Source organism: Pleurodeles waltl, chromosome 8 (assembly GCF_031143425.1).
Source record: "Pleurodeles waltl isolate 20211129_DDA chromosome 8, aPleWal1.hap1.20221129, whole genome shotgun sequence".
In the NCBI taxonomy this organism is placed as follows: Eukaryota; Metazoa; Chordata; class Amphibia; order Caudata; family Salamandridae; genus Pleurodeles; species Pleurodeles waltl.
The window spans coordinates 1,511,354,441-1,511,378,823 of record NC_090447.1 but is presented as its reverse complement, the minus strand read 5'-3'; the positions used below and the strand labels follow the sequence as shown (position 1 = coordinate 1,511,378,823).

At 48.4% G+C, this 24,383-nt stretch overlaps 1 protein-coding gene across 2 annotated transcripts in view; it reads left to right on the top strand.

Moving 5' to 3' along the window:
- LOC138248844 (uncharacterized) overlaps window positions 1-24,383 on the top strand; it is a 347,922-nt gene that overhangs the window by 293,393 nt on the left and 30,146 nt on the right. The window lies entirely within an intron of this gene.

The following is a 24,383-nucleotide window of genomic DNA, read 5'->3' as shown; positions in this document are numbered from 1 at the left end:
TCCAGGGGGAGGGGGAGGGGGCAGGAGCCCAGGAAACCCCGTATGAAGGTGCAAGGAAGCTGCCTCCGGATGGAAGAAGCTGGATTTCTGCAAGAACGAAGAGGACTAGGAACTTCTCCTTTGGAAGACGGATGTCCCACGTCGCGATGAAGCTTGCAGAGGTTTTCCCACGCAGAAATACCGCAAACAAGCCTTGCTAGCTGCAAGGGTCGCGGTAGAGGTTTTTAGGTGCTGCTGAGGACCAGGAAGGACCAGGATTTCGTCCCTTGGAGGAGGAGACAGGGGACAGGAGAGCCCTCACAGAAGCAGGCAGCACCCGCAGAAGTACCCCAACAGGCACTTACAAGAATAGTGAACCGGAGTCCACGCTAAGTTACAAAAGAGGGTCCCACGACGCCAGAGGCCAACTCAGAGGGTTGTGCACTGCAGGACGGAGTGCTGGGGACCCAGGCTAGGATGTGCATGAAGGAAATCCTGGAAGAGTGCACAGAAGCCGGAGCAGCTGCTGCTCACGCAGTACACAGCTTTGCAGTCTAGCGTGGGGAGGCAAGGACTTACCTCCACCAAACGTGGACTGAAGAGTCACTGGACTGTGGAAGTCACTTGGACGGAGTTACTGTGTTCCAGGGACCACGCTCGTCAGGATGAGAGGGGACCCAGAGGACCAGTGATGCAGTCTTTTGGTGCCTGCGTTAGCAGGGGGAAGATTCCGTCGACCCATGGGAGATTTCTTCGGAGCTTCTGGTGCAGGGTGAAGGCAGGCTTACCCCCAGAGCATGCACCACCTGGAAACAGTTGAGAAAGCCGGCAGGATTAGGTGCTACAATTTTGCTGGTAGTCTTCTTGCTACTTTGTTGCGGTTTTGCAGGCGAGCTGGAGCAGTCAGCGGTCGATCCTTTGGCAGAAGGTGAAGAGGGAGATGCAGAGGAACTCTGATGAGCTCTTGCATTCGGTATCTGAAGAATTCCCCAAAGCAGAGACCCTAAATAGCCAGAAAAGGAGGTTTGGCTACCTAGGAAGGAGGATAGGCTAGTAAGAAAGGTAAGAGCCTATCAGAAGAAGTCTCTGACGTCACCTGATGGCACTGGCCACTCAGAGCAGTCCAGTGTGCCAGCAACACCTCTGTTTCCAAGATGGCAGAGGTCTGGGGTACACTGGAGGAGCTCTAGGCACTTCCCCTGGGAGGTGCAGGTCAGGGGAGTGGTCACTCCCCTTTCCTTTGTCCAGTTTCACGCCAGAGCAGGGCTGGGGGATCCCTAAACCGGTGTAGACTGGCTTATGCAGAGATGGGCAGCATCTGTGCCCATCAAAGCATTTCCAGAAGCTGGGGGAGGCTACTCCTCCCCAGCCTTTACACCTATTTCCAAAGGGAGAGGGTGTCACACCCTCTCTCAGAGGAAATCCTTTGTTCTGCCTTCCTGGGCCAGGGCTGCCTGGACCCCAGGAGGGCAGAAACCTGTCTGAGGGGTTGGCAGCAGCAGCAGCTGAAGTGAAACCCCGGGAAAGGTAGTTTGGCAGTACCCGGGTCTGTGCTAGAGACTCGGGGGATCATGGAATTGTCTCCCCAATGCCAGGATGGCATTGGGGTGACAATTCCATGATCTTAGACATGTTACATGGCCATGTTCGGAGTTACCATTGTGACGCTATACATAGGTAGTGACCTATGTATAGTGCACGCGTGAAATGGTGTCCCGCACTCACAAAGTCCGGGGAATGTGCCCTGAATGATGTGGGGGCACCTTGGCTAGTGCCAGGGTGCCCACACACTAAGTAACTTTGCACCCAACCTTCACCAGGTGAAGGTTAGACATATAGGCGACTTATACGTTACTTATGTGCAATGTAAAATGGCTGTGAAATAATGAGGGCATTATTTCACTCAGGCTGCAGTGGCAGGCCTGTGTAAGAATTGTCAGAGCTCCCTATGGGTGGCAAAAGAAATGCTGCAGCCCATAGGGATCTCCTGAAACCCCAATACCCTGGGTACCTCAGTACCATATACTAGAGAATTATAAGGGTGTTCCAGTATGCCAATGTGAATTGGTGAAATTGGTCACTAGCCTGTTAGTGACAATTTGTAAAGCAGAGAGAGCATAACCACTGAGGTTCTGGTTAGCAGAGCCTCAGTGAGACAATTAGGCATCACACAGGGAACACATACATATAGGCCACAAACCTATGAGCACTGGGGTCCTGGCTAGCAGGGTCCCAGTGACACATAACAAACATACTGAAAACATAGGGCTTTCACTATAAACACTGGGCCCTGGCTAGCAGGATCCCAGTGAGACAGTGAAAACACCCTGACATGTACTCACAAACAGGCCAAAAGTGGGGGTAACAAGGCTAGAAAGAGGCTACTTTCTCACAGGTAGAATTGCATAAAGTGAGTGAAGTTATATGAACAACATCTTGCATGGAGTTGCACTGGGCGCTGTGTGTCCTCTGCGATCTCCCTCCAGTGCAGCACAGAGCAGGGTTGCCCGTTGTCCCCTCTTATATTCGCCTTAGCAATAGACTCTCTTGCCTGCCTCCTTCACCAACTCCTTGGCGGATGGGAAGTGAAGGTGGGACACGTGGTGCATGTGTTCTCGCTTTATGTGGATGATGCATTGATGTTTCTTCGACAGCCCTCCTCCTTTTAAATCTGATGCAAGAGTTTGGTGACTTCTCCGGCCTACATGTCATTGCAGCAAACTCTGCACTATTTCCCATAGGATTACTGAGTGCGCTGCCACCAGAACTGGAAACGTGACAGGATCTGTTGTCGGGCATCTGCCTAACTCAAAAGGAGCACTCGGCTCATGACCTAAATTTGAGCCGTGTGATAAACTCCCTGTGTCCCACTGTGGACTTCTGCAATGTAGCCCTTTTAATGGGGATGATAGCCCTTTTGAAAATGATGGTATTAACGAGATGCCTTTACGCCCTTCAGGGAGCCATGTATGATATTCCCCACCGAGTTTTCAGAGACCTTGACTAACTTTTAAAACAATTACTATTGGCTGGAAAGCGCTGTAGGATCTGGCTTACCACTCTTATGAGAGAGTGGGACAAGGGTGGTCTAGAGATCCCCAACCTGGAACTTGATTGCTTGGCCGCTCACCTCCAGCATGCTGTTCACTGGCTCGACATGGAGGATAATTGGGAGACGCCGCTCTTGACAGGCTCCCATGATGGTTACCAACTATGAGAACTCCTGATGAGAGGTAAAGATGTGATCTACCTTATCTGTCACTTAGGGGACTGCATGGTGCACCATGTAATTCATCAGACACCCTATAGCCTCTGATCTTGACATGTGGATTGTACACCCATTTGTCCAAATAGCTCACATAGGGCCATATGTACGAACACTTTTTCCCATAGATACAGAATGGGTAGAAACCTTTGCTACATCTGGCCCATAATGTCCACTGAGTGAGTGGTGGCGGGCTGCAGTGTCTTTTCGGATCTATACCCAGACAATCATTTCATAACTATGCAAGATGCCTTTGATACGTTCGGATGAGGACAAGGTCATTTTTAACAATATGCAAAACTGGCCACCACCACCCACAGACTTTGGCTGACTTTCCCTGATGCACCAGAACCCTTGCAGATGGTGGTTACCCTGCTGGCGTTTGCTGGAGGCCGGTGGTTAATTATGTATCGCTAACGGGCGCTATAAGCTGACTGATGTCTGGGGCCGCCCCGGGTTGAGGACATTACTGAGGAACCCATGACCTCTAAGGAGTGGTAAAAATACATATGGGGGTTAAGTTGATATCAGTCAGTGCATGATTCAAATTAATACAATACAGCTATGTTCGCATGGTATATCTGTAACTGAAAAAAACTTCATACCATATACCTACAAAGACTCCCTCGCTGCCCCTGATGTAGTGCTAATGATGCAAATTTCTTACATATGGTCTGGGGGTGCCCAGTTTTGGCAGTGTTTTGGACAGAAACGTTCACCCATCTCAAAATGGTTACCACAGCTGGATGGTCCCTCGACAGATTAAAACATGTGTTCGATGGCATCTGTCGCTGTAGATACGCATGTTTTGCAATAGCTCGCCATCTGGTGTTGGGCCGGAGTGTTACAAGTTGTTTTTCTTCGAAGAAGTCTTTCGAGTCACGGGACCGAGTGACTCCTCCTTTTGTCTCCATTGCGCATGGGCGTCGACTCCATCTTCGATTGTTTTTTTTTCCGCCATCGGGTTCGGACGTGTTCCTGTCGCTCCGAGTTTCGGAACGGAAAAATAGCTAAATTTCGGAAGATTTTCGTCTGTATTGTTGCGTTCGGGTTCGGCGTAGTTAGATTCAACACCGCGTCGAAGGATCGAAGAGCTCCGGTGCCCTTCGGGGTAGTTTTTTCGATCCCCCGTCGGGGCCTGGTCGGCCCGACCACGTGCTGAAGAACGCCGATGGAACGGACCCCGTTCCGTTTCTGCCCCAAATGCCACAATAAATACCCCTACACAGACCAACACTTGGTCTGCAACCTGTGCCTGTCACCTGAGCACAGTGAAGACACCTGCGAGGCCTGTCGTGCGTTCCGGTCCCGAAAAACACTCCGAGACCGTCGAGCCAGAAGACTTCAGATGGCGTCCGCACCGACAGCCCACCGAGAGTTCGAGGAACAAGAAGAGGAAGGTACCTTCTCGATCCAAGACTCGGACTCCGAAGGATTCGACGATACACAAACCGTGAGTAAGACGTCGAAAACCACTCAGAGGAAGATTTACAAGGCCCAGGGGACGCCACTGCCACCAGGCCATGGCTCGACCCATAAATTCGGTGACCGACCGTCGGCACCGAAAAAGGCCCAAACAGTGCCGAGATCGTCCGACTCCGGTCGAGACACCGGCACACAGCCTTCTCGGGACCGAGAAAGTGCTGGAGACAAGCGTCGACACCGAGATGCCGGTGTTGACACGGCTCGACGCCGAGACAGCGGCCCCGAAGAAGATCGGCGCCGAGAGGTTTCGGCCCCGAAAAAGAAAAAAGTCACCTCGGAGCCGAAAAAGGACGCTGACAGGGTTTCGGTAACGAAACAAACTGCAACCGACCCAGCTTCAGGCTCTTATACAGAAGAGCACTCGCTAACCTCCCAAATGCAAAAGCATAGGTTTGAGGAAGAGCTACAATCAACTGATGTGGACCATACGCAAAAGCGTATTTTCATACAGCACGGGACAGGAAAGATAAGCACCCTTCCCCCTATTAGAAGAAAGAGAAGGTTGGAGTTCCAAACTGAACAGACACCACAACCAAAAGTGGTGAAAAGAGTTACTACACCACCCTCCCCACCGCCCGTGATTAACGTCTCACCAGCACAAACTCCATCACACTCCCCAGCTCACACCACCATGAGCCAGGGTGACCAAGATCAAGACGCATGGGACCTATACGACGCCCCAGTGTCAGATAACAGTCCGGAGGCATACCCTACGAAGCCATCTCCACCAGAGGACAGCACTGCGTACTCTCAAGTGGTGGCTAGAGCAGCACAATTTCACAATGTAAGCCTCCACTCAGAACAGGTCGAGGATGATTTTTTATTCAACACACTCTCCTCCACCCACAGCTCATACCAAAGCCTGCCTATGCTCCCTGGTATGCTCCGGCACGCAAAAGAAATCTTTAAGGAGCCGGTCAAGAGTAGGGCAATCACACCAAGGGTGGAAAAAAAGTATAAGGCGCCTCCTACAGACCCGGTTTTCATCACTACACAGCTGCCACCAGACTCTGTTGTTGTAGGAGCAGCTAGAAAAAGGGCCAACTCCCACACATCTGGAGATGCACCACCCCCAGATAAAGAAAGCCGCAAGTTCGATGCAGCTGGTAAAAGAGTCGCAGCACAAGCTGCAAACCAGTGGCGCATCGCGAACTCCCAGGCACTACTTGCGCGCTATGACAGAGCCCATTGGGATGAGATGCAACATCTCATTAAACATCTGCCCAAGGATCTACAAAATAGGGCAAAACAAGTGGTTGAGGAGGGACAGACCATTTCCAACAACCAGATCCGCTCCTCCATGGACGCTGCAGATACAGCTGCACGGACAATTAATACATCTGTAACTATCAGAAGGCATGCATGGCTCCGAACGTCTGGATTTAAACCAGAGATTCAGCAAGCAGTTCTCAATATGCCTTTTAACGAAAAGGAACTGTTCGGCCCAGAAGTGGACACAGCGATTGAGAAACTCAAAAAAGACACGGACACTGCCAAAGCCATGGGCGCACTCTACTCCCCGCAGAGCAGAGGAAATTACAGCACATTCTGTAAAACACCCTTTAGAGGGGGGTTTCGGGGTCAGAGCACACAAGCCAGCACCTCACAAGCAACACCGTCCAGTTACCAGGGACAGTATAGAGGAGGTTTTCGGGGACAATATAGAGGAGGGCAATTCCCTAGAAATAGAGGAAGATTTCAAAGCCCCAAAACCCCTACTACTAAACAGTGACTCACATGTCACTCACCCCCTCCACACAACACCAGTGGGGGGAAGAATAAGTCAGTACTACAAAGCATGGGAGGAAATCACTACAGACACTTGGGTTCTAGCAATTATCCAACATGGTTATTGCATAGAATTTCTACAATTCCCTCCAAACATACCACCAAAAGCACAGAATTTGACAAAACATCATTCCAATCTCCTGGAGATAGAAGTGCAGGCACTATTGCAAAAGAATGCAATCGAACTAGTGCCAAACACACAAATAAACACAGGAGTTTACTCACTGTACTTTCTGATACCAAAGAAAGACAAAACGCTGAGACCAATCCTAGACCTCAGAGTAGTGAACACTTTCATCAAATCAGACCACTTTCACATGGTCACACTACAAGAAGTATTACCATTGCTAAAACTGCACGACTACATGGCAACTTTAGACCTCAAGAATGCTTATTTCCATATACCAATACACCCATCGCACAGGAAATACCTAAGGTTTGTATTCAAAGGAATACATTACCAATTCAAGGTACTGCCTTTCGGATTAACAACCGCACCAAGAGTCTTTACCAAATGTCTAGCGGTAGTCGCTGCACACATAAGAAGGCAGCAAATACATGTGTTCCCATATTTGGACGACTGGCTAATCAAGGCCCATTCGTTAATAGAGTGCTCAAATCACACAAATCATATCATACAGACCCTCTTCAAACTAGGGTTCACCGTCAACTTCACAAAATCCAACATTCTGCCGCGCAAGGTACAACAATACCTAGGAGCCATAATAGACACATCAAAAGGAGTAGCCACTCCAAGTCCACAAAGAATTCAAAATTTCAACACCATCATACAACGCATGTATCCAACACAAAAGATACAAGCAAAGATGGTATTACAACTCCTAGGCATGATGTCTTCATGCATAGCCATTGTCCCAAACGCAAGACTGCACATGAGGCCCTTACAACAGTGCCTAGCATCACAGTGGTCTCAAGCACAGGGTCACCTTCTAGATCTGGTGTTAATAGAACGCCAAACTTACCTCTCGCTTCTGTGGTGGAACAACATAAATTTAAACAAGGGGCGGCCTTTCCAAGACCCAGTGCCACAATACGTAATAACAACAGATGCTTCCATGACAGGGTGGGGAGCACACCTCGATCAACACAGCATCCAAGGACAATGGGACGTACATCAAACAAAACTGCATATAAATCACCTAGAACTTCTAGCAGTTTTTCAAGCACTAAAAGCTTTCCAACCAATAATAGTTCACAAATACATTCTCGTCAAAACAGACAACATGACAACAATGTATTACCTAAACAAGCAAGGGGGGACGCACTCCACGCAGTTAAGCCTGCTAGCACAAAAGATTTGGCGTTGGGCAATTCACAACCAAATTCACCTAATAGCACAATTTATTCCAGGGATCCAAAATCAACTCGCAGACAATCTCTCTCGAGATCACCAACAGGTCCACGAATGGGAAATTCACCCCCAAATTCTGAACACTTATTTCAAACTCTGGGGAACACCTCAGATAGACTTGTTTGCGACAAAGGAGAACGCAAAATGCCAAAACTTCGCATCCAGATACCCACACAAACAGTCCCAAGGCAATGCCCTATGGATGAACTGGTCAGGGATATTTGCTTACGCTTTTCCTCCTCTCCCTCTCCTTCCTTACCTGGTAAACAAACTCAGTCAAAACAAACTCAAACTCATATTAATAGCACCATCTTGGGCAAGGCAACCCTGGTACACAACGCTGCTAGACCTATCAATAGTACCCTGCATCAAATTGCCCAACAGGCCAGATCTGTTGACACAACACAACCAAAAGATCAGACACCCAGATCCAGCATCGCTGAATCTAGCAATCTGGCTCCTGAAATCCTAGAATTCGGGCACTTACAACTTACCCAAGAATGTATGGAAGTCATAAAGCAAGCCAGAAGGCCATCCACCAGGCACTGCTATGCAAGTAAATGGAAGAGGTTTGTCTGCTACTACCATATTAATCAAATACAACCATTACACACAACTCCAGAACAGGTAGTGGGTTACTTGCTTCACTTACAAAAATCTAACCTGGCTTTCTCTTCCATTAAAATACACCTGGCAGCAATATCTGCATACCTGCAGACTACCTATTCAACTTCCCTATATAAGATACCAGTCATTAAAGCATTCATGGAGGGCCTTAGGAGAATTATACCACCGAGAACACCACCTGTTCCTTCATGGAACCTAAATGTTGTCCTAACTAGACTTATGGGTCCACCTTTTGAACCCATGCACTCCTGCGACATACAGTTCCTAACCTGGAAGGTGGCATTTCTCATCGCCATTACTTCCCTAAGAAGAGTAAGCGAGATTCAGGCGTTTACAATACAAGAACCTTTTATACAACTACACAAAAATAAGGTCGTCCTAAGGACCAATCCTAAATTTTTGCCAAAGGTTATTTCACCGTTCCATCTAAACCAAACAGTGGAACTTCCAGTGTTCTTTCCGCAGCCAGATACCGTAGCCGAAAGGGCACTACATACATTAGATGTCAAAAGAGCATTGATGTATTATATTGACAGAACAAAGAACATCAGAAGGACTAAACAACTATTTATTGCATTTCAAAAACCTCATGCAGGAAACCCAATATCAAAACAAGGTATAGCCAGATGGATAGTTAAATGCATCCAAATCTGCTACCTTAAAGCTAAACGACAGCTGCCCATTACACCAAGGGCACACTCAACCAGAAAGAAAGGTGCTACCATGGCCTTTCTAGGAAACATCCCAATGCAAGAAATATGTAAGGCAGCCACATGGTCTACGCCTCACACATTCACCAAGCACTACTGTGTAGACGTGTTATCCGCACAACAAGCCACAGTAGGTCAAGCCGTATTAAGAACATTATTTCAAACTACTTCCACTCCTACAGGCTGATCCACCGCTTTTGGGGAGATAACTGCTTACTAGTCTATGCAAAACATGCGTATCTACAGCGACAGATGCCATCGAACTGAAAATGTCACTTACCCAGTGTACATCTGTTCGTGGCATCAGTCGCAGTAGATTCGCATGTGCCCACCCGCCTCCCCGGGAGCCTGTAGCAGTTTGGAAGTTACCTTCAACTATTTGTATATGTATCATCTCAACCTTAAATAGGTACATACTTAGTCACTCCATTGCATGAGCACTATTACTACAATTCAACTCCTACCTCACCCTCTGCGGGGAAAAACAATCGAAGATGGAGTCGACGCCCATGCGCAATGGAGACAAAAGGAGGAGTCACTCGGACCCGTGACTCGAAAGACTTCTTCGAAGAAAAACAACTTGTAACACTCCGGCCCAACACCAGATGGCGAGCTATTGCAAAACATGCGAATCTACTGCGACTGATGCCACGAACAGATGTACACTGGGTAAGTGACATTTTCATTATTAGGCTTGCTTCTGGACAATCCCCCCAAAAAACGTATCAGACAATATACACTGTTAGGACTCATTGTTGCCAGATGACGCATTGCGATCCATTGGAACAGTGCTCGGTGTCCACAGATGGATAGGTGGCGGGATGATCTTGTGGAATGGCAAAACGACAAATTGCCAGAATGACCTGCCTGCCTGGGGGAGATGGCACACATCCTGACAGCAGTACTAGACAACTTCCCGAGCACTCCAAGATGGGGCATGGGCTCTGGAGCTCACTCGGGCTACCCACCCAAGGGACCTTTTGACTATTACATATGATGGTCAGTGCTTACTGACATATACAGTAGAGTGACTAACCTTCACAGTCCCCATGAAGTGTTCAGTTTGAGAAACCTGGGAGAGGGACGGGGAGGGGGGAGTTGTACTGACAGTGTGGTTCTGTATGGCACTACCAATAGAGTTCTTTTTTTATATATATAATCTTACTCCTCCTAAGACAAACCATTCTTGTAGATAGAATGTTCTTCTATTATATAGAAGATAGTGGGTCAGTAACAGAGCTGCAAAAATGACAAATTCTAATGCTAATGTTGATGATGAATATAGCTCTTGTGTATTTTACACGCCTCTGTTGATGCTGAAATGCCAATAAAAACAAAACAAAACAAGTTTGGTGGGGCAGAAGTACCACAGTGTTATGTTGGTGCTCCCACTCTGCAAAACTGTAAATGAGAACTTTAATTTCACCTCTGTCTTTGCTCCTTTCCATTGAATCTGTCAGCATGTTGTGCATATAGGGCTAATGAAAACATCAAAAACGGTCTGATAAACAGCAAACCACTATTCTTTAGAGAATAGCACAGGCTGGAGGTAGTATATGCACATAAAGTTAAGGTCAGGGGAAGAGAATCAGGGCTATAACCCCTGTGCCTTTGTATCTAAAATATACACAATTTTACTTACAAAATACAAACTTGAATGTATGCACACATGCACCAGACTTTGAAAGCACCACATAAATGTCAACAATTACAAATTGTCTCTTTCTCCTACTGGTACCTCTTTTCAATTCAAATTCTGTTTCTCAGGCCTTCAACTCATCAGGGGCTCTATTTCAGGCAGCCTCCAATCTCACCAACCTGCCCTGTGTTAAAATGAGTATTGACCCTCCCAAGTTGTTTGTGACAATTTGGCCTTTTCTATGAGGAGATCAAGGCCGTTCATGTTGTACCTCCCAGCTTCTGGTTTCGTCCTATCTCACGGAGCACAGTTTCAAGCCTTCACCCTTTTTTCACTCCTATAACAGCTTTCCCAATGATTAAGGAAGAGATGGTTTACTCCTTGTTCGGCATCCCAAATCATGCATGTCCAGTCACAACTCTAAAATGGTTACACCTGCTTTTACCTTTACCCTTAACACCCGATTTGTCAGCCAGTTTTGCTATTGGATAGAAGAAATGGGTCGTCAAAACCCTTTTAAAGAACTCAGTCTTCTTTCTTCTTCTTGAGAGCATCAGGAATCTGAACAGCAAGGTTCAGGGGTGCCCTTAAGAACTAGATTTATGGTCTTTACAGGGATCAGAGGGCAGTAGCCAGTGGCTACACCCTTCCTGTGCCCAATCCCTTTGCTGAAGGGGAACACATTCCTAACCCTATTGGCTATTCTCCTCTAAAACAAGGAGGGGGTCACCTCAGCTCTTGGCACCCTAGTGGTGGTGCCAGCTGAGGTGGCCACACCTCCTGGTATTTACTAATTTTCCTGCCAGACCTGCCACCAAAAGTGGAGCTTAGTCCAGGATGTGGGAATCTCCACTATTTGGAGTGCCCTCAGGCAGAAGAACAACAGGCAGGAGCCTTTGAAGCTCACCGCCAAGTGTTACTGTTCCTGCAGGGGTGAGGTGTGAAGCACCTCCACCCAGAGCAAGTTTTGTCCCGACACCAGAAAGCACAAAGGCTCTCACCCTCATGGGGTCAGAAACTTGTCTGTTAGTGGAAGGCTGGCACAGACGGTCAGCTTTACACTAGAGTTGGGTGAAATATAGGGGCATCTCTAAGATGCCCTCTGTGTGTATTTTTCAATAAATCCAACACAGGTATCAGTGTGGGTTTTATTGAGCTGATAAGTTTGATGCCAAACTTCGCAGTCTTCTGTGAAGCCATCATGGAGCTGTGGGGTTTGTAATGACAAACTCCCAGCCCATGTGCTCAATATGGTCATGCTACACTTGTACTGTCTAAGAATGGACTTAGACACTCCAGGGGCATATTGCTCATGCAGCTATGCCCTTGTGAGAAAAGGCCTCCTTTTGCCAGGTTAGCCCTCCAATTTTTGCCTGATGTGTGGTGTAGCCTAGACATTGTAGTGCCCCGGGCCCCTGCTAACCAGGTTCCCTGTGCCAGGGCTCTTTACATAAAACTGATATCATGCATTGGCACAATAGGATACACCCTTAGCTACTAGTATAATTCTCTAGTAAAAGGTACCTAGATACCCAGGGCATGGGGTACTATGGGTAGGCCCCTGAGGGCAGCAGCAGTGATTGTGCCACCCTCTAGGGCCAGGCATCCAGATGCACCCAGCACTTCCATTGCAGGCTGAGTGTCCTGGTGCAAACCTAAAAGACAAACTTGACATGGCACACTGCCTGTGTGTCCTGCTCCCCATACACTGCATTTACTATGGGTAATACACCCCTCTGGCAGGCCTTACAGCCCTGAGGCAGGGTGCACAATACTATATGTGAGGGCATAGTTGCTGAGCAGTATGCCCCCACTGTGTCCTTGACAAACCTGGTACATAGTGAGTGAACAGGGCAGCCATTTTATTACATGTGCTGGACACTGGTCAACATGAGTTCCCCAGCTACATAATTGCCACTCTGAACGCTGGGTTGTTTGGTATCAAACACTCAGAATGATAAATCCAAACTGGTACCAGTATTGGATTTATCCCTAAATGTACCCAGGGGTCACCTTTAGAGGTGCCCTTTGCAACGGTTAACTACCCTGGCATATATCTAGCCTGCCACCTCTAGACAGCCAATCTACAAACCTTGGGGGAGAGCCCTGTCTCTCTCTGGTTTGTGGAACAATGCCCTTCCTGGGTGGAAGAGCTAACTTCCCCCTCCCTCAGGAATGTGCGCTTCAAAGGGCTTACCGCCTTTGAAACTCGACCCCGAGGCCTGCTGCTAGCAGCAGATGGTCAACCCCTTTGCAAACCCCCACATTTGGTGGGAGCAAAGGTGGGGAACTACACAAAGGGTAGGAGGAGTGGCCCCACCTGGCATGCACCACCAGGTGTTGCCTGTGAGGTGGACACTCCATTTAATTTTTCTCAATCTTAGATGGAAGGAAAATAGTTAATCAGATAGGGAATTAACCCTTCCTACAGGAAGTGGTCACTATAGTGGGTGTAGCCACCAGAAGGTAGGTGTCCCATTGGACACTACCAAGTTCCCACTAAAACACCCACTAAATTCAGTATCTAGTGGGCATCCCTACACCAAGAAATCTAGATTGGAATGACAGAAAGAAGGCCAGCACAAAGAAGAACCAAGGCACGAGAACTGTGGATCTGCTGCACCAAGAAAAAGCGCCAAACCCTGCCTGCTGCAACCAGGACCCGACAATCGCTGCTGCGGAGCTTCTTGACAACTGTACTGACCTCCCAACCCCCAGAGGATCTCCAGGCTTTGCTAACCACCCAAGAACTCCCTCCAAAGTGGAGGTCCCACTCTGCAACAAAGAAGAATCCAACAAGCCAGTGAGGGTCACTTCACTGACCGGCTGATAACTCCTGAACTGGAAGTCGCAGCCGGACTCGACAACACACCAACGACCTGGAGGACAAACCCTGCAAGTGAGCCAAATTTGGTGGCACCTCACCCTCCAGTGGCCGAATTGTACTAATACCCTGGGTACTCCTCAGCTGACATCAGACACCAGGAAAACCAGCTTGCCCAGAGCTGAAAAAGGACCAGGAAGAAGCCCTAGTCGAGGGACTTCAGGAACACCCTGTACCTCCCTGTCCTGTAAGCGACCTTTAAAGAGACCTACTTCCAGATTCAAAGGGCACCTTTGAACACAGCCTCTGGCTAACACATTCGCTCTGCACCAGACCGCCCTGTGCCTTGCAATGAAGAACCAGCTGTGCCCCAAAAGTCCCTCACCCCTTGCAACCTCGACACCTCAAGGGGACCCCCAGGAATCACCTTTAAAATTGCAAGAACAGACCTTTTCCAGGTAGTCCCCCTCAGTGGCCTTGTACCAGCTCCAAGAGATGTTTCTCCACTGCTTCCGCCCACTGGCGACCTCGACCAATCTGCAAAAGTTGGTAAATCAACTGTGTGATTTTATATGTGTTTTTACAGGTGTCATTCTATTGATTCTTATGGTGTGTAATTAGGCACAGAAAGACTGCATTTATTAAAACTTCAAAAATCCTTATCTTCAAAAGTACCTAACCAATTTTGATAATTTTGGTCTTAAAATGTATATAAAAATCTGAAGTATTTTTATAAATTGGTCTCAAGTTATTCCTTCGAATGTGTGAATTGCATGATTGATACTGTGAGTACAACAAATGCTTTGCACTTCTCCAAGACTGGCCTAACTGCTCGACCAAGCTACCATTAAAGGTAGCGCACTAGGTGATCTATTTTGTTACCTCTGGAAACCAACTTGTGGTTGCTTGGACCCCCTGCACAGTGTGCCTAGCTTTGCACACTACATAGAAGGCCAGCTTCCTACAGCCCTCACCTGTGGTATAGTGCCTTAGGGCTGTGAGGCTTGCTAGAGGGATATTTTACCTATGCCACAGGCAGTGTTTTGTAGGTATGGCACCCAGGGATGGGTGTCATGTTGACTTTACCTTTTTCTCCCCACCAGCACACAAGTTACAATGGCAGTGTGCATGCGGTTGGTGAGGGGTACCCTAGTGTGGCATAATACATGTTCCTGCCCTTAGGGACCCTCCCTGGTCACAGGGCCCTTGGTACCACTGGTACCTTTTACAAGAGACTTATCTGTGTGCCAGATTGAGCCAATTGTGGAAACAATGGTGCAGCTTTAGGGAAAGAACAGATGTGCTGGGGCCTGGTAGCAGGATCCTAGCACACACTCAGTAAAGTTAGCATCAAATATCAGGCAAAAAGTGTGTGTGTGTGTGTGGAGGGGGGTACTGCAAAAAGGGGCCAGTTTCCTACAGCTACATCCTGTTGTTGTAGTTGCATCGCCCTGTTAGCTTCAAATGAGGATCTCGAAGAAAAACTTTTATTCTGTGCCACATGAAATCTTGTGTTGATGTTACCATTATCTCTAGATTAAACAATGCCAGCGCTTGCTACATTGGCCTTCCTGAGTCAGTTAATTATCAGCATCGAGGCATTCAGAATATGGCAGCACAGCTTGTCACAAAATTCCTTCTCTTTTGTTGGTTCCTCAACTTGGAATGCACTCCGTCTTGCCTTGAGCAAACTAGAAGACCACTCTATGTTTAGGAAGGCTCTTAAAATTAATCAGTTTTATTATCTTCATGCCTTTCTCATGTTGTTAGTTTAATGCAACGATGCCTGAGGACATTTGTTGCACTTTCTAAGTAACAGCTCAGCTAATAATTTGCACCTATGGATGCCCCATGCATTAAATGCTGCACTGGTGGTGGTTTTAGAGGAAATCGAGCAAATGTGGCTCTGTCTTTTGGAGATGGAGCACACTAGCACAAGGAATAGGTCAGATGTCTAGCCCCTGATCTTTGGCCCGAGTGAGAGATAGCTTTGCTATGTGAAGCCTAAGCATGTCATTTATCTCTAACCGGAGTCATACCCCTTCTGCCCAAAGCAAACACCTCTATGATCAGTTTCTCAAAACACATTGTAAAACTGATGTAGACTTTGCTTTAACATATGGCTTGTGTGTTTTCTCTCCAAGATGGTGTTTATGCAGAGGAAGTACACCCGCACTCTCCTGGTGTAGTGGTGTGTCCTGCTTGTTTAAACCAGTGGAATTTGGCAGTACAATGAATGAAACAAAACTATTCTGTTGTCAAACCAATCCTGGGTCTTTCAAAAGAAGCGTAACTCTTATGTTGTGTATAATGGATTGGCAATACAAAAGCAATGAACAATGTAAACACTATGTTGTGCCCTACATGTTCCAGTGTTACAATGCCACACTGGTCACTATGTTGTCTCCCTTGTGCCCCATTCAAGGCTGCCCCTTTCTCTTCCCAGGCCAGACTAATTTCTATAATTAGTACAGACTTTTGTAACAACCAGTTCGATGGCATGTATAGCTGTAGATACACATGCTTTGCACATCCCGCCATCTAGTGTTTGGCTCGGAGTGTTACAAGTTGTTTTTCTTCGAAGAAGTCTTTTCGAGTCACGAGATCGAGGGACTCCTCCCCTTTCGGCTCCATTGCGCATGGGCGTCGACTCCATCTTAGATTGTTTTCTTTCCGCCATCGGGTTTGGACGTGTTCCTTTTCGCTCCGCGTTTCGGTTCGGAAAGTTAGTAAAAATCTCAGAAAATTTGACGGTATTGTTTACGTTCGGTATCAGGTTAGTTACAACAGATCGAGACCGAATTCTGAAGAGCTCCGGCGGCCCTTCGGGGTTTTTGATTCCCCGGCGGAGCCGGGTCGGCCCGACCACGTGCGTCTTCAAGGCTAATGGAACGGACCCCCTTCCGCTTCTGCCCCAAATGTCACAACAGGTATCCTTATACAGATCAGCATCTGGTCTGTAATTTGTGTTTGTCTCCAGAACACAAGGAGGATACTTGTGAGGCCTGTCGAGCGACAACCATTATAGGGGCTATGCTCATTCTTCTCAAAGAATTTTGGAGACATTTTAACAAATATTACATTTTATAATGCACATTGCCCCTGGAGGACTGAGTAACAATATTTATAGTTTAGTGGATTGACACTTTAAGTGCTTGGAGCTACTGTACAGTATTGAAAGCGTGTTTTTGTTAATATACCATATGCTATTAAGAGACATGTTTTCTGTTTCTGTTGGAGTGAGCTCTTTGCGGGACATTGTCCATCAGCTGTGCTGTGTGTTCTGGAGCTTGAGGGAATACTTGTATTCTTTGCATGCTAGAACACCATTCATTGCAAAGTTATTTCAAGCAATTACCTTTTGGCCAGTTCTTTGTCTGGTGGCTTCCTACATAGATATAGCTCAGTCGTGTGATACGAGAACTGCTCAGTGTGGAGTGCGAACAACTATTTTAACTTGATTTAAGATGGCTCAAATTCTTGGCAAATTATTTAACACGTGGTAACTGATTGATGATTGAATTTCCTTTATTTTGATTATAAAAAATAATTATAAAAGTACAAAGCATTACAATATACAAAATTCACATGATGAACAATCAGACATGTTAAAAAACCATAAAACGTAAAAAAAGAAACATGGCCATATCACGTCCATGGGTTCTTAAATAAAAAATCATATATTCCGTCTCCAGAAGCCATAAAAATCTAAGGGCCAAAGTTCATTATCTGTTTCCAGTGCAAGGCATTTTTTAAAAAAAGCGAGAAACTGCCACCGCAACCATGGAATCATTCAGCAGTTGTAAATATAGGAAAGCACGGCGATATTGATGAAATCCTTTGGTTTTAAGAATGGGCAGAAGAAATCTTCTTCTAAGAGAATCATAAAAACTACAGAACAAGACCAAGGTCTGTAGCGAAGCGTTGTCACATGGGCACATTTTTATCGCAGAGGGCTCATATTGACCAGGTGGGAAGAATAAGTTGCAACGGATAGAACCTAGTCTGAAACTGATGAGGAGGACTCTTTCCCATGGGTTTCTGACCAAGGAAAGATAGGGTTCTGGGCCAGCAGTAGTACTTAGTCATCAGGGCCCTGGCTGACTTACTGCCCAAGGCGGCATTTTGTCTACTTTCACTGAGCTCCGTTAATAGTGGTTCCTTTGCAGTCTTGTTGTCCGCCCGTTTCAACACTTGAGGATTAAAAAATAATTCTGGGCGCCCGCTGATAAAGCTAAAGATCTAATATGGGTAAGACAAGGGATTTTAAGGCCTAAATCACAACTGAGGCAGTCCTCAATGACTTTCCTGTTAAAAGTTGCCATTTCCCCACTCCAGACAGATATCCACAACATAGGTGCAATTTATGCATAATCTTTCGCAAAGACGAGACCCAACTCCTCATGCATAAACCAGCTTGGACTGGCAGATCCCACCCCTAATAGCTTTCTGCAAAAACTATTTTCTTCACGTTGAATAGATATACAGTTGGAGTACCCCCAAATTCCTGCACCATGTAATAGTACAGGTAAGCATTTCATCTTGTAGATCTGCAGCAACGGAGGAACAGGCGTGCTCCCAACTGAACAAGAAATCTAAAGAGCGCCCCATATGACTGGCCAAAGCGCTGACAACGGTTTGCGAGACATTTGGTCCACGTACAGTGCTCAAAGGTGACACCCAGATATGAGAAGGAGGTTACCTTTGTTATCACCTGATCCTTAATTAAGATCGGTCTAAGTTTCGGGTTCCGCTTCCCACAAACCATAGAATGTGTCTTACAGGTGTTAACATACAGTTGCAGGTCGCCCATAAAATCAACAAACAGATCCACCAGAACTTTAAGACCATTCAGTGTGCGAGACAGGATGACAGCGTCATCTGCATATAATGAAGCGGGACACGATTATTTTTTACTTTAAAAAAATCTTTGCCATGGGTAACTAGATGTGAATTCGGGCCATTGATATATAATAAATATAGGTTTGTCGCCATATCGCACCCCTGCCTGACTCCACTTGCTAGTTTAAAGATATCGGAGCATTCCCCTGCCTTTCCAAATCCAACTGAGGCATTAACATCTTGGTGGAGCGCCCGGAGGAAATTTACCAAAGGTTGGGGCAGCCCAAGACCTTCCAGGATTAACCATAGCTTTGATTGAACAACCCTATCAAAGGCACAGCTCAGGTCCATAAAGGCCAGGTAGACAGCGCCCATCTTGGCCACCACAAATTTATCCATTAATTGATTAAGATTAAGGCACTGTTCCATTGTTCCTATGCCCTCTCTAAATCCATATTGGGCCGGGCAGATAATATTATTTGCTTGGATTCATTCTTCAATACGGAGGAGGACAATACGTCCCACTATCTTCACCGTGTAGTCCAGCAAGGAGATGGGGCGGTAACACACTGGTTCCTGTCTACACCTTTTTTTGTAAAACCGGCACTATTACTGCTGACTTCCATGAGCTAGCGATACCGGTTTGACATGCAGCATTAAGAACATTCATCAATAGCAGAGCCCACAAGGCAATGTTTCCCTTATATAAGTCCATAGGGACGCCATCCGGGCCGGTGGCATTATTGGAAGGGCTTCTCATGATGGCAACCTGAACTTCCTCCAATTTAAAGTTTAAGTACAACAGAGAGGGAACAGCCATGTCCACCTCCACCATTTGTTCTACACTATCCTGTGAGTAGACCCTCTCGGAGTGGGCAGTGCATTTTTGGACATGTATGGTAGTCCCTACAATGTCAGGGGAAGCTTGATAAGCAGACTTCTGATTCACTATACGCCAGAAGGACCGCACATCCCCGAACTTGCAAGCACCCACTAGCTGCTCCCACCTCTCTTCTTTGAGACATTGCTTCTTGAGCTACTGCTCGAACAGCCAGGTCTTGAGTTGCTTCCTGAAGGCGAGATGGTCTTGCGTTGTCCGGAGGTGGATGGGGAGGGAGTTCCATGTCTTGGCTGCCAGTTAGGAGAAGGATCTTCCTCCGGCGGTGGCTCTGCGGATGTGGGGGACGGTGGCGAGAGCGAGGCTGGCGGAGCGGAGCTGGCGGGTGGGCTTGTGGAAGGTCAGGCGGCTGTTGAGGAACTTGGGGCCCAGGTCGTGGAGGGCCTTGTGTGCGTGGGTGAGGAGTCGGAACGTGATTCTTTTGTTGACGGGGAGCCGGTGCAGGTCTCTCTGGTGTCCGGAGATGTGGCTGTGTCGGGGGATGTCCAGGATGAGTCGTGCTGAGGCGTTCTGGATCCGTTGGAGTTTCTTCTGGAGTTTGGCGGCGGTGCCGGCGTAGAGGGCGTTCCCGTAGTCCATCCGACTGGTGACGAGGGCCTGGGTGACCGTCTTCCTGGTCTCGGTGGGGATCCACCAGAAGATCTTTCGAAGCATGCGCAGGGTGTTGAAGCATGCAGACGAGACGGCGTTGACTTGTCTGGTCATCGAGAGGGAGGAGTCCAGGATGAAGCCTAGGTTGCGTGCGTGGTCCGTTGGCTTGGGGTGGCTCCCAGGGCGGGGGGCCACCAGGAGTCGTCCCAGGCGGAGGGTGATGATCCCAGGATGAGGACCTCCGTCTTGTCTGAGTTCAGTTTTAGGCGGCTGTTCTTCATCTATTCGGCGACGTCTTTCATCCCTTCGTGTAGGCTGGCTCTGGCGGCGTCCGGTTCGCTGGTGAGGGAGAGGATCAGCTGGGTGTCGTTGGCGTAGGTGATGATCTTGAGGTTGTGTTGACGTGCGATGGTTGCGAGGGGGCTCATGTAGACGTTGAAGAGGGTGGGGCTGAGCGATGACCCTTGTGGAACGCCGCAGATGACTTCGGTGGCTGCTGACCGGAATGGGGGGAGGCGGACTCTCTGGGTTCTTCCGGCGAGGAATGAGGTGATCCACTCCAGGGCCTTCTCCTGGATGCCGGTGTTGTTCAGGCGCTGTACCAGGGTGCGGTGGCAGACAGTGTCGAACGCTGCAGAGAGGTCCAGGAGGATGAGGGCCGCAGTTTCCCCATTGTCCATTAGGGATCTGATGTCGTCTGTGGCTGCGATGAGGGCGGTCTCCGTGCTGTGGTTGGCTCGGAAGCCGGATTGCGAGTGGTCGAGGGATCCGTTGGTCTCGAGGAAGGCGGCTAGCTGTCTGTTGACGGTCTTCTCGATGACTTTGGCAGGAAACGGGAGGAGCGAGATGGGGCGGTAGTTCTTGAGGTCGGAGGGGTCTGCAGTTGGTTTCTTCAGCAGGGCACTGATCTTGGCGTGTTTCCAGCACTCCGGGAAGGTGGCGGTGTTGAAGGAGGCGTTGACGATGTCGCAGAGGTGGGGTGCGATGATGTGGTCGGCCGTGTTGAAGATGTGGTGTGGGCAGGGGTCCATAGGGGATCCGGAGTGGATGGTGTTCATTGTGCGTGTTGTGTCTTCGGTGCTGACTTGGGTCCAGGTGCGGAGGGTGGCGGTGGGGGGCATCGGTTCGGTGGTGGGGTTCGTGGTTGGTGGGCCGAAGCTGTTGTGAATGTTGGCGATCTTGTCGTGGAAGAAGGCTGCGAGGGAGTCGCAGAGGTCTTGCGAGGGAGTGATGTCATTGTTTCCGGCGTCGGGGTTGGAGAGCTCTTTGACGATGCTGAAGAGTTCCTTGCTGTTGTGGGTGTTGTTGTCCAGTCGTTCCTTGAAGGCTGTCTTCTTTGTGGCGCGGATCAGTTGGTGGTGTTTGCGGGTGGCGTATTTGAGGGCCGTCATGTTGTCTGTGGTCTGGTTGGTGCGCCAGGTGTTCTCCAGGGAGCGGCAGTTCTTCTTGGAGGTGATGAGCTCGTCGGTGAACCAGGAGGCTTTCTTGCTGCTGCGTCTGCTGGGGGGGGGTCTTCTTCAGTGGTGCGAGGGCGTCTGCGCAGTTGGTGATCCACTGTGTGAGGTTGTTGGCGGCTTCGTTGGGGTCCGTTGAGCTGGTGGGGGGGTTCTGGCTGAGGAAGGTGGTGAGCTGGTCGCCGGTGATCTTGTTCTTGTTCATGGTCTTTTAACGGTCCTTGGTGGTCCAACATAATGGATCTGACGCTGCTATTCAGAGACTGAAACTCAGCCAGCATAGCCACTGGTGGGGCCTCAAGTAGTAAGAGGGAGCTATAAAAACACATTCCTGCATCCCTTAACAATCTCCACAAATAGGATGGGGTAATATTCCCAATATCAGGAGTGGTGGTAGATACATTCGGAATCAAACCTGTGACTTGCCAGTCAGGCATTCCAAAATCAGGTGAATTACCCACTGCCCTCAATATTCTGAGACCTGTACTTGTGCGCAGCCTCAAACAAGCTTATGTTGGAATGCCATGATGATCCTGTTAAGCAGACTGAAAATGTACCTGTAGTCAACAGTCAGGAAGCAGCTCCTTTCTGAAGATGGAGTAAAAAATACTTCATGGCTTCATTGTCATTTCACATGTGGAATTTTTGGAGGGTTGACTAAAAGGGTTTGTGTTGTGTTGAAACAATTTTGTGAAATCTGATTCTAAAGTGCTTTGTAATGATATTTGAAGAAGTGCTTTTTATTTGTCAAATCACTCATTGGCCTTTTTAAAGACCTGACAGTAGCCTATTAGACATTGTCAATTTCACTAAAACGTGTTTGTTGTATTTGTATCTGGTTCAACCAGTATGTTTATAGTGCACAATTTATCGTTATTTTCTCATATTATTTTAATGAGAGCTCCATCCCATTAGTTGAAGTTTTAGTGTCGCCTTCATTGGTTAACCTGTTAGGAACCACCTCAAACCTTGAGTCTAGCTGACCCCCTGCCTCTGCGAAAAACAATATGCCCAAATAGTTTTAATTCAGATTGAGGTTACTGTGTGTACCAAGACAGGGATGTCGTTGTATATTTCTGAAGGCACTGTGTGGCAGCGTACGGCACCCATCTGGAGGCGAATGAGCCGCCAGTCCGTCTTGAGTCTTCAAGGTCCTGCATTAACTGATGCACACTGCCACGCAACTGAATCATCAGTAGAGAGAGAGCAGCGGTAAGACCTGAGCACTGTCCGTATAAACCTTTCAGCACTTCATGAACAGAAACTTGTTAGGATAGTTTATCTGTATACTCCTGATGTTGGAGAGTGGAGGTTGTACCACTGAGCCAACAGTTCACCTTTTAACTTTCACCCAGTCGATGGCTTCTGCAAGATGGCCGCGAGACACACTTCTAAGAGGCTCCTGTCCGACCCTGCTATTATCCAGCATAATCCTGCCTGATGTTGGGCATTCGTTGTGCATCCTCTTGGCAGAGACCATTGGGGGTGCACTTCCCACTTAATTAGTGGCCCTGGTGGGCCCCTGATGGCACAAACGGCTGAGGCCGCAGGGACCGCTAAGGGCACTGCAGACTGCGTGTCCCTTGTGCCTTGGGCGGCACTGCATCAGATGTCGGGGGCTGCGCAGATGAATGCAGCCCGCATTGGGAGTACGAAGCCCCCACTGTTCCTGTTGGATGTGGAGACACTGATGCAGAAGTTTGCGCCCTCTTCGCCCTTAGTTAACTGTGCGGCCGGCAGTTTGAATGGCCTGGGAAAAGGAGCGAAGGCACTGCTGGTGGGCCGCAGTACGGCAGCCACACACAATCTGTTTCACTGGGCTACTTGGCAGCAGCCTCACCTGCAGTGGTCGCGCTGCAGGATGCTGCGTGAGCCTGGGTAGGGCTTGTGGGCGGGAGGGTTGGACCATGCTCCACCTTGTCTGTGGCTGTGGCAGTCCTTATTGTTGCCGAATGGGACACTGCTGCATCAGCTTCTTGGGACCTGATGAACCTGCCCTGATGATTGAGGTCTGCCTCCTCCCCTGGTACAGTGCCCCCTGCTACGCTGTGCAGAACAGATAGGGTGGAGTTTAGCAAAGGGCCCCATGAGGCTTGAAAGAGTGGATTGCTATCGGGCCCCCTCTCCTGCATGACAATGGTGGATCCAGTGAGGGACTTTTCGGGCTTTTCTCACCTGTCGCTGTGGGCCCTCCACGAGCTGGGAACTCTTGTGCGTGGTGCCGGAGTCTGACCAGGCCATCCTTGTTGCCTATGGTAGAGCTTCAGCTGCAGTGGTGTGGGGTGCAGTCCAGGCCATACCTGAAAATCTGATTTTGCTCATTGCGCTTGAAGGAGGGTGTCTGTCATACCTCCAAACACCCATGGACACCGGGGGGACTCTTCCTTCCTTCCTGCCTGTTTATGCGTTTTAGACCTGGATTATCTCTGCCACCTGTGCTCTACAGTATGGGCAGACAAAGGCGGATGGGGCCTTCCCAGGGTAACACCCTTGCAGCGCTCTACAAGACAAATGGCTGGCAGGAGCGATCACGAGCCTGCGGGGGAACCTGCCACGGCAGAGTTGCTTGTGGCTGTTCACGGCTCTAGGGAGGAATTGGAGGGGAAGACTGAAACTGTGGCGATCGAGGTAAACCTTCTATGCACAGATCTTTTCAAGGTCTCTGATAAGGTGGGAGTGGCTGAAGGATCTATTGCCGGCAGAGGTGGCTTCTCTTTGGAACCAGGTGCCTGCAGTCACGTCTAAAAGTGGGGCTCTCAAGGCGCGGGTGGAAGATGTTGAGGGGAGGTCCTGCCATAATAATGTAAGACTCCTGGAGTTATAGAACAGAGCTGCACTGGATTCATACCACCCTGAAACCAATGGGTTTGTCTCCTTTGTTTCCCACTAAAAGAGCACATTGTGCGCAG